Consider the following 9,435-nt stretch of genomic DNA (forward strand, 5'->3'; position numbering starts at 1 on the left):
GTCACTCGTAGGCAATGCTCCAGCCCGTATTGGCTCCACCCCACCTACAGTATTTCTCTCACGCATGCGTTGAAAATTGGCGCCAGTTTCTCTTCGCAAGCCGTAGCTGCCTGAGGCTCCGCCCCGCGCCCCAACCACGACAGAAGCTCCACCCACACCTTTGAAATACCCGGGTCAGCCAATGGCCCCGGCGCCAGGCGCAGTTGCTAGGTGACGCCCGCGCGGCTAGGCTCCAAATCAGACCCCCGTACAGGCCCGGGCCCTTTAAGGAAGTAGGTCCGGCAGTGGGCGGGGCCAGAGCTGGGCGGTGGCATGTCCCTCCGCGGGCGTGTCTCTGTGCGGGCGCGGCCCAAGACCGGGAAGCCGTGTGGCAGCCAGACGGAGGCAGTCGGACCGTGGCTACTAGGTGGGTCCTCGGGGCGGAGCGCGATGGCGGGCAGCGGAACATGGATCCCTCAGAGCACAAAAGTGGGCAGCTGTGGTCGTAAATCCTCCAGAATGAAAGCAGGCTGTGGACACCCCATCCCTCAGACGACGAAAGTGATGGGGACACTGATCCATCAGGGAACAAAAGTGGGCAGCGGGGCCCGGACCTACCAGGGGGACATAAATGGGAGGTGGAGACCCTGACCTGTCAGGAGAACAAAATGTAGGTGGCCAGGACCCCAACATCCTGGAGGGCAAAAGTGGGCAGCAGGAACCATTGCCCCATTTAAATATTTGAGACCATCTCAAGTAGTAGAGGCTAGCCCATGATCCTTCTGTTTCCAGCTCTAGTGGTGGGGTGACAGGGGTGTGACACCAGGCAGAATTCTTGGATTTATTTTAAATGCCCAGGTTTCTTACAAAAACTCATTGACAGTCTAGGATTCTAGCTCAGAGGTGAAGGGTTTTCCTAGTGTGAACAAGGCCCTGGGTTCTATCCACTCACCTCCAAAACCACATCATTGAATGGGGCAGACCTATGATTGGAAAACAGGATCACAGAATGGTAGCTTTGGTACAAAGTTTTTATTCTTTTTTTTAATTGGATTTACATATTTGTGTGTGTGTGTGTGTGTGTGTGTGTGTGTTTCCTGCACATATGTGTATCACGTGTGCAATACCCAAGGAGTCCAGAAGAGGGGTCAGAGCCTCTGTAAAGTTACAGACTGTTAGCTGCCATGTCGGTGCTGGGAACCAAACCCAGATGCTCTGAAAGAGTAGCCAGTGCTCTTACCCTCTGAGCCAGCTCTCCAGCTCATGGGAACCCCATTTCTAGGCATCCGGGAAGGCTTCAGCCCCCTGACCCAAACTGCTGACAGTAAATGCTGCTTTTCTAAGCCACTTGACAGCTATAGCCTGACACTTAGCTGTAGTTTTAAGGCCAAGAGTGGGCCAGAACTCAGCACCTGCTGTTGCAGATGTCTCAGGAACTGCTCTCCACCAGGCTTCAGCCATTCTTTTATTCCAACCCTGTCTCCAACATGAATTGCAGAAGTAGAAGCTAGGATCCACCCTCATCAGGGAATCTTGCCCTTTCATCCTTGGTCAAGACTATTTGACAATTTCCAGCAGACTTCTCAATTCTTCTCAATGTTTGCAGAATGAATAACACCTTCTTCCAGAGCTTTGCTGTGTTGATCAAACACACCCACACTCATTCACTTTGTTGGGTGGAGGGCAAAGTGGGGTTCTGAGGGGTTAAGGTCAGTGCTCAGGTCATGAGAGGAGCAGATGGCTCAGTGAATTTGTTTACTTTATAACAGTAACTTTTAGATTACAAGGTAAAATAAGTCATTAGTTCAAGTTATGTCCATATTGTAAAAGTCACTCACAGGACTGGAGAGATGGCTCAGTGGTTAAGAGTACTGGCTGCTCTTGCAGAGGACCTGGGTTCAAGCCCCAGAATCTATCTACATGGTGGCTAATAACCATCCCTAACTTCAGTTCCAGATGCTCTCTTCTGAACTCCAAGGGCATTGCATAACATGGGGGCACTTAAATACATGCAGACAGTACACATATACACATAAAATGAAAATAAAAAATAAAATTTTAGGCTGGGCGTGGTGGTGCACACCTGTTGTCCCAGCACTTGGGAGGCAGAGGCAGGCAGATCTCTGTGAGTTCAAGGCCAGCCTGGTCTACAGAGCTCCACGCCAACTAGGACAACAGAAAAACTCTGTTTCAAAAAGACCAAAAAAAAAAGTAATAGACATGACACAGCTGCACTTATGTACATGCAGGCAATACACTCATACACATGAAATTAAATAAATAAAAATTTTCTTTTTGAAATGGGGTCTCCCTGTAGCCTCAGCTGGCATGGAGCTGGCTACGTAGACCAGGCTGGCCTTGAACTCACAGAGATCCACCTGTCTCTGCCTCCTGAGTGACTAAAGGTGTGTGCCCCTACATCTGGCATAAATAAAAAATTTTAAGTCAATACTTCCTTCAGTATGGGAGACCCAGTGCTTATTTGTTGGAAGTACTGGAGATTCAGGGGACACTGGGAGGCCGAAGAGGGCATGACCCCTGACATAGGTGTGAGCAGATTAGCTCAGTGGCACAGCTCTGAGAATTTCTGGAAACTAGAATCTCAACTCCTCCTGTCTGGGCTGTGTTATTAAATTTCATTGAACAGGTCTACTGATTATAGAGTGGGAAGAAGGTGTGACAGTCCAGCATGTTCTCATCCCCCACCCTGAGGCTGCCTGTTGTCTGTCTCTTCCCCACCTCCAGCCATAACAATCGCAGTGAGTTCAAGGACAGCTTGGACAACTTAGACCTGTCACAAAAGAAAAAGGGGCTGGTAGCCTGGCTCCAGAGTAGAGTGACAGCCTAGAATCCCAGTGAGGGGCTGGGGCGTGGCTCAGGGTAGAGTGACAGCCTAGAATCCCCCAGTGACAGGAGGGGGTGTGGCTCAGGTAGCACATTTCTCTAGCACACACGAGGGCCTCAATTCATTCCTAACACTGAAAAAAAAAAAAGAACAAAGGTGACCAGAGCCCAAATTAGGGTTATATTTTGATGCTACAACAGTGTGAAATGATAAAACCATATAGGCTGAATTTCATGTCTCAGGTCCGTGGCATATGATTTTCTTCTTTGTTGTTGGGCAGGGGCATCCAGTCATCTGTCCTGTCACACTGTGACCACTGAGACCCTTCAGGGTGCTGTGTGGCACTGCTGGGGTATTTCTGGTTCCATGTATTCTATGCCTCTCACTAGGGTAGGTTCCTTTTAAATTTTTTATTTTACTTTATTTTGAGATGTAGCTGATGTACTCCAGGGTGGCCTTAGTCACAGAGATCCATCTGCTGGGACTAAAGGTATGTACCACCATACTGGTGTTTAACTTTTATTTATGTTGTCAGATAAGCCCCTAGCTGACTTGTCATACCCTCTGTAGCCCAAGCCAGCCTCGAAGTTTACAATCTCCTATCTCAGGAATTACAGACCTGGATATATTCAACTTATAATGGGCTTATTGGGATGGAATCACATTGTAAATCAAAGAGCATCTGAATATTTTTGTTCATTTCATCTTTTTCTTTTCTTCATGAGGCTACTAGAAAATTTGGAACTATGTAATTGGCTTTCATATAGTTCTAGAATCTTCCATACCATTTATTCTAACAGCAGGTGTGTGGTAAATCCCTTCTTTCATAGGATTTGCTGTTTTATTTTATCACATTTGTTTATTAGTGTGTGAGGGTGCATGTGGAAGGTCAGAGAACAACTGGCGGGAGTCGGATCTCTCCTACTCTGGCTTTGAACTCAGGTCATCAGCCTTGGCAGCAAGCTCCTTTACCTGCTAAGCCATCTCATAGGCCCTGAATGTTTCCTTTGTTTCTTGTGTGTATTTGGGTGTGGATTGAGACAGGAACTTATATATAACCCAAACTGGACTTGAACTCCTGTTCCTGCCACTTCTACCTTCCCAGTGCTGAGAATGACAGGTATGCACCACTATTCCCAGCAGTTCTAGTTCTTTCTTTTTAAAAATGTATTATTTGGGGCTGGAGAGATGGCTCAGTGGTTAAGAGCACTGACTGCTCTTGCAGAGGACCCGGGTTCAATTCCCAGCACCCACATGGCGGATACAAACCATCCTTAACTCCAGTTCCAGGGGAGTCCGAAGCCCTCTTCTGACCTCCGCAGCATTGCACGACACAGGTGCACTCACATACATGCAGGCAATACACTCATACACATAAAATAAAATATTTTTTAACATATATATATTTCTTTTTTTTTTGTTTTTTGTCTTTTTGAGACAGGGTCTCCCTGTAGCCCCAGCTGTCCTGGAACTCACTATGTAGACCAGGCTGGCCTTGAACTCACAGAGATCCACCTGCCTCTGCCTCCTGAGTGCTGGGATTAAAGGCATGCGCCACCACGCCCAGCTTATATTTTTTATTTTATGTGTAGAGTGTATTGCCTGCATGTATGTGAGTGCACTCGGGTCATGCAGCATCTGAGATGGCCAGAAGAGGGCGTTGGATTCCCTAAAACTGGAGTTAAGGATAGTTGTTAGTCGCTGTGTGGTACTGGGATTCAACCCCGGGCCTTCTGCAAGACTGGGCAGTGCTCTTAACTGCTGAGCATCTCTCCAGCCTGATCCTAGTTTTTTCTTAAATTCAGTGAACTGAAAGGAGCAAGATTTGTGTGCAGTAGTAGATGAATTATTGCTTGCTGTCTTTTTAAGATTTTTTTGTTTTGGTTATTGTATGTTTATGTGTTTATTTTTTTTGGTGCTGCATCCCATCCCTGTTTTTCCTTATTTTTTATTTAACGTTTATATTTTATTCATTATTACTCTGTGTGTGTGTGTGTGTGTGTGTGTGTATGAGTACTTGTGTCATAGAATGTGTGCATGGAAGTCAGAAAACAACTTTTGGGAGTCAGTTCTCACCTTCTACCTTTATGTGGGTCCCACAGATTAACTCAGGTCAGCAGGCCTGCACAGCAAGGACCTCTACCTGCTGAGCCATCTGGCCTTTCCTGAGCTTGTTATTTATTCATTTTTATCTTAATGTTTTTTTCAATCCCAGCATTCAGGAGGCAAAGGCAGGCAGATCTCTGTGAGTTAGGCCAGCCTGATCTACATAGCCAGTTCCAGACCAGCTGGTGCTAAAGGGAGACTCTGTCTCAAAATGATCAAAGAAAAATTTTTTTTTCACTTCTGAGGCAAGGTCTCCCTATGTAGCTCTGCTTGGCCTGGAAATACAGAGATCCGCCTGCCTCTGCCTTCGCCTCCCAAGTGCTGGTATTAAAGGCCTGGGCCACCAAACAGGGCCATAATTTATTTCATTTTAATAGTCTCTTGCATCTGCTGCTAACCCTGCTGTTGGAGCAGGGCTCTCAGTACTGTGACACCCTGAATTCTCTGCATATCTCTTTCTCCTTTACCATAGCAATAAGCGTTCAAGTATGAGTTCTCTCTTTCACCATGTGTTTCTTGGGCATTGAACTCAAGTACTGAGGCTTGGCAGCAAGTGCTTTTACCCTACTGAGCCATCTAGCCAGTCCTTGCCTTCCCCCTCCCCAGCTCTGAGCTGGAACCCAGGAGACCCTGTTATTGATCTTTCAGGAGACTTCCAGAATGCTCTTTCAAAAGCCAGGCATGGTGACAGAAGCATGTCATCCTAGCCCTTGAGGTATGGAGGCAGGAAAAGTTCAAGGCCAGCTTTAAACATCAGGTTCAAGCCCACTGGGCTATACCAGACCCTGTCTCAAAAAACCGAAACAGAATAAAATCCTATTTTATTTCCGGAATGTGTGTGCTTTTGTGATTTTCACCAAGTGGGACAGCCCCTTCCAGGTCATGTATAAAGTCCTGCAAGACCCCATACTCTCAAAAGTCCCCTGTGGGTCATCTCTACAGCCAGTGCCCTGTGGAAATCCCTTGGCTAGGCTGTGGAAATCCCCTCCCCTCAGAGAGTGGGGTTTCACTTCGGGAAGTTAGAGGGAATTCCCCAGCTGTTGGACAAGGATCGGGTTTTCCAGGAATTTCTGGTTTCAGATGTCTTAACCAGAAAAGGCAAAACTTACATCAGGCGGATTCTGGGCAGAAAGCTGTCTGTCAGGCAGCTGAATCCCTTGGAGGATGTATTTCCTCTGCTGGGGACCAGCCTACCCCTGACTCTGACTCCTCCTGTTTCCTTTTCTTTTCTTTTCTTTTTTTTTTTTTTTTTTTTTTTTTTTTTTCCTGTAGCCCCAGCTGTTCTGGAACTCACTATGTAGACCAGGCTGGCCTTGAACTACAAGTGCCATCTGCTTATTTTGCACCTAGAACAGGCTGGCTGGAACTGACCTCAACTTTTTTCTGGTGAGCTTGAACTTGAACTCTTCTTTAACTGCTACTAGCTCAAGGCTCTCTCTCATAAGACTTTTTGTTTGTTTGTTTGTTTGTTTGGAGTGGGATTGCGGTATGGAACCCATGACCTGCCACTTGCCAGTAAAGCATTTATCCCTGAGCCCCAGCCCCTCACTGGGGATTCTAGGCTGTCACTCTACCCTTGAGCCATACCTCCAGTTCCTCACTGGGGGGTTCTAGGCTGTCACTCTACCCCTGAGCCATACCTCTAGCCCATCACTGGGGGAGTCTAGGCTGTCATTCTACCATTCATGCCCCCACACTCTCACTGAGGGATTCTAGGCAAGATTCTACCTTTGATCCAAGCCCCCAGCCATCTTTGGGGTTTTGGTTATTTCAAGATCTCTTTTTGGGGTGGGTGACAACTTGATATAGAGACTCTCAATGTAGTCCTGACTGTTTTGGAACTTACTGTGTAGATGATGGTGACCTGGAACTCTGCCTGTTGCCAGAGTTCTGGATCAAAGGCCTGTGCCACCACACTTGGTATTTTGTACTGTTTTAATTAGGTTGCTGAATATGAACCTGGTTACAGAGGTACTTTCTGCTGAGCCGTGTTCCTGCCCTGTGGTGAACCTTCCTATGTGAAGGTGGCGCTAAGACATTGCCTTTGTACCTAGGCCCAGGGCTTTCAGCAAGATCTTGCAGTCATAGGGATTGGTCCTGCCAAGCCAGAGGCCAGTGCACACACTGAGCAAGTATACACACTGAGCAAGCACATAGACTCAGTCTGTGAGCTTGAGCCCTGTTCCCCACAGCTATGGCAGGATGTGGAAACTTGTGGAAGGAAGTGGGTGACCCTGGGCTTAGGAGCTCCCCGCCTCAGCCTGGGAGGGGTCATGATAATTGGTTGCTTAGAGGAACTCTGTTTTCTTGTTTTGTTTTCAGAAAGAAAAGAAAAAAGGAACGTGTGGCTGTTGTTAGACCCTAGAAGTTTCTAAGGGTCTCCCATACCTCATCACATACAGACCAAGAGAACCAAGAGGTGCTGGTGTCCAGTTTTAAGAAGCTGTTGGAAGCCCACTAAGAGGATCAGAGAGAGGAGCCCAGAAAAGGTGACCGGGACTTTGGGGTTAAGTGGGTGATAGGGGCCTTGCTTGGCCTCCTGCCGCTGGGACCCCTCTTTGATGGAAAATGTGTTTGTTTTTGACCGAAAGCAGTTAACTTTTAACAAGGTCATTGCCCATCCAGGAAGTTTCTAAATAATTGCTTCTCCTTAAAAGAATCCTCAGCTGGGTAGTGGCACACCTTTAAATCTCTGTGAGAGCAAGGCCAGCCTGGGCTACATAGCGAGTACCAGGACAGCCTGAGGGACAGGGAAACCCTGTCTCAAAAAAGAAAGAAAAAAAGAATGTTTTTCCCACTTTCTGAGACAACAATTTTGAGAAGAGACTGAGTCCTTCTGCCACCTGTTTCTAGAACAATCCTGTAGGGGTCCAGTAGACAAGCAGAAAGATGCACAGGTACCTGGAGTGGTGGCACAGGCCTGTGAGCCCAAGCTAGAGCAGGGTCAACCTGGGCTACATAGTGAATTCAGGGTCAGCTTGGGCAACTTAACAACACCCTGTCTCAAAATAACTCCTCTCCTGAAAAGAAGAAGGAAAAAAAAAAAGAGAAAGCCCACAAGTGAACTTGGTCTGTTTGACCTGGCCTTGAGGGATTGGTCCCTCTCCAATGCAGTGAGACTCAGCCTTGGACTTGTGGAAGTCCCAGCCTGGAACTAGTATCAGTCACACAGAGACTGGGAGGCCCCAGAGGCCCTTTACAACCCAGGCCTCCCTCCCTCTAGAAATGGCCTCGGAAAGGCCCCACAGCAACAGAGGGCCACCACCCCTGACTGGCTTAGAACCAGGCAGGAACCAGGAAGTCGGCTGAGTGAGCCTGGCCTGGCCCAGCTCTGCCTCACCAGCACCCAGTGCCATCTCTCTGGTAAACTGAGGTTCGTGCTTGGCCAGTTAGGACAGACATGTAGGGAATTCCATGACAGACTGTGTAAGGCTATGGCCAGACAGCCCTGAGGGATGGCGTCTTTGCAGAGGGGAACCAAGAACAAGGACAGGGTGCTGGGAGTTGACAGTCACAGGTGGCAGACGGTGGGGTGTCCCCATAGTTCCAGTGGGAACTGACCTTAGGCTGCCTAGCCCAGATGACAAGGACCAGCTTAGATTCAGAACTTGGGAAGTGGAGGCAGGAGGATGGGGAGGTCAAGGCTAGACTTGCTATTGAGGGAGTTTGAGACCAGCCTAGGCTACATGAGTCTCAAAAAAATAAATATAAGGCCAGGTGTGGTGGCGCAGACCTTTAATCCCAGCAATTGGGAGGCAGAGGCAGGCATAGCTCTGTGAGTTCAAGGCTAGCCTGGAGCATAATGAGTTCTAGGCCAGATGGGGTTGCAGGGAGACTGTCTCCCTATCTCAAAAACCAATACTATGGGGCTGGAGAGATGGCTCAGCGGTTAAGAGCACTGACTGCTCTTGTAGAGAACCCGGGTTCAATTCCCAATACCCACATGGTGGCTATGAACCATCCTTAACTCCAGTTCCAGGGGAATCTGAAGCCCTCTTCTGACCTCTGTGGCATTGCAAGACACGAGTGCACTCACATACATGCAGGCAATACACTCATACACATAAAATAAATAAAAATAACTGTAGCCACAGCTGGCCTGAAACTTACTATGTAGACCAGGCAGACCTTGATCTCACAGAGATCTGCCTGCCTCTGCCTCCTGAGTGCTGGGATTAAAGGTGTGTACAACCACACCCAACTTTCAAGTATGCATTTTAAGAACGTCCACTTAAAATGGACATTCTTTGTAGTTCCCCCCAAAGATCATAAGGCTTTCATTATCAAAACAGGTGATGCATTCAGCTCCCAGTTTATAGACTCAAGATCTTTGAATTGAGCTTATGTCTGCTGTTTTTTATTTTATTTTATTTTATTTTACTTTACTTTTTACTTTACTTTACTTTTTATTTTACAATTTTTTTTTTGAGACTGGGTCTTTCTGTAGCCCCAGATGACCTGGAACTTGCTATGTAGAACAGGCTGGCCTTGAACTCACAGAGATC

At 47.5% G+C, this 9,435-nt stretch overlaps 1 protein-coding gene across 1 annotated transcript in view; it reads left to right on the top strand.

Moving 5' to 3' along the window:
- The first annotated feature begins 264 nt into the window (after nt 1–264).
- Nucleotides 265–9,435, top strand: part of Mob3a (MOB kinase activator 3A) — a 21,969-nt gene continuing 12,798 nt past the window's right edge. The window contains exons 1-2 of the mRNA XM_008837121.3: nt 265–406; nt 7,253–7,419. The gene's annotated coding sequence lies outside the window, so the exon portion shown is untranslated. The remainder of the gene's footprint in view (nt 407–7,252; nt 7,420–9,435) is intronic.

This window comes from Nannospalax galili, unplaced genomic scaffold, assembly GCF_000622305.1.
Source record: "Nannospalax galili isolate Female #2095 unplaced genomic scaffold, S.galili_v1.0 scaffold77, whole genome shotgun sequence".
Classification (NCBI taxonomy): Eukaryota; Metazoa; Chordata; class Mammalia; order Rodentia; family Spalacidae; genus Nannospalax; species Nannospalax galili.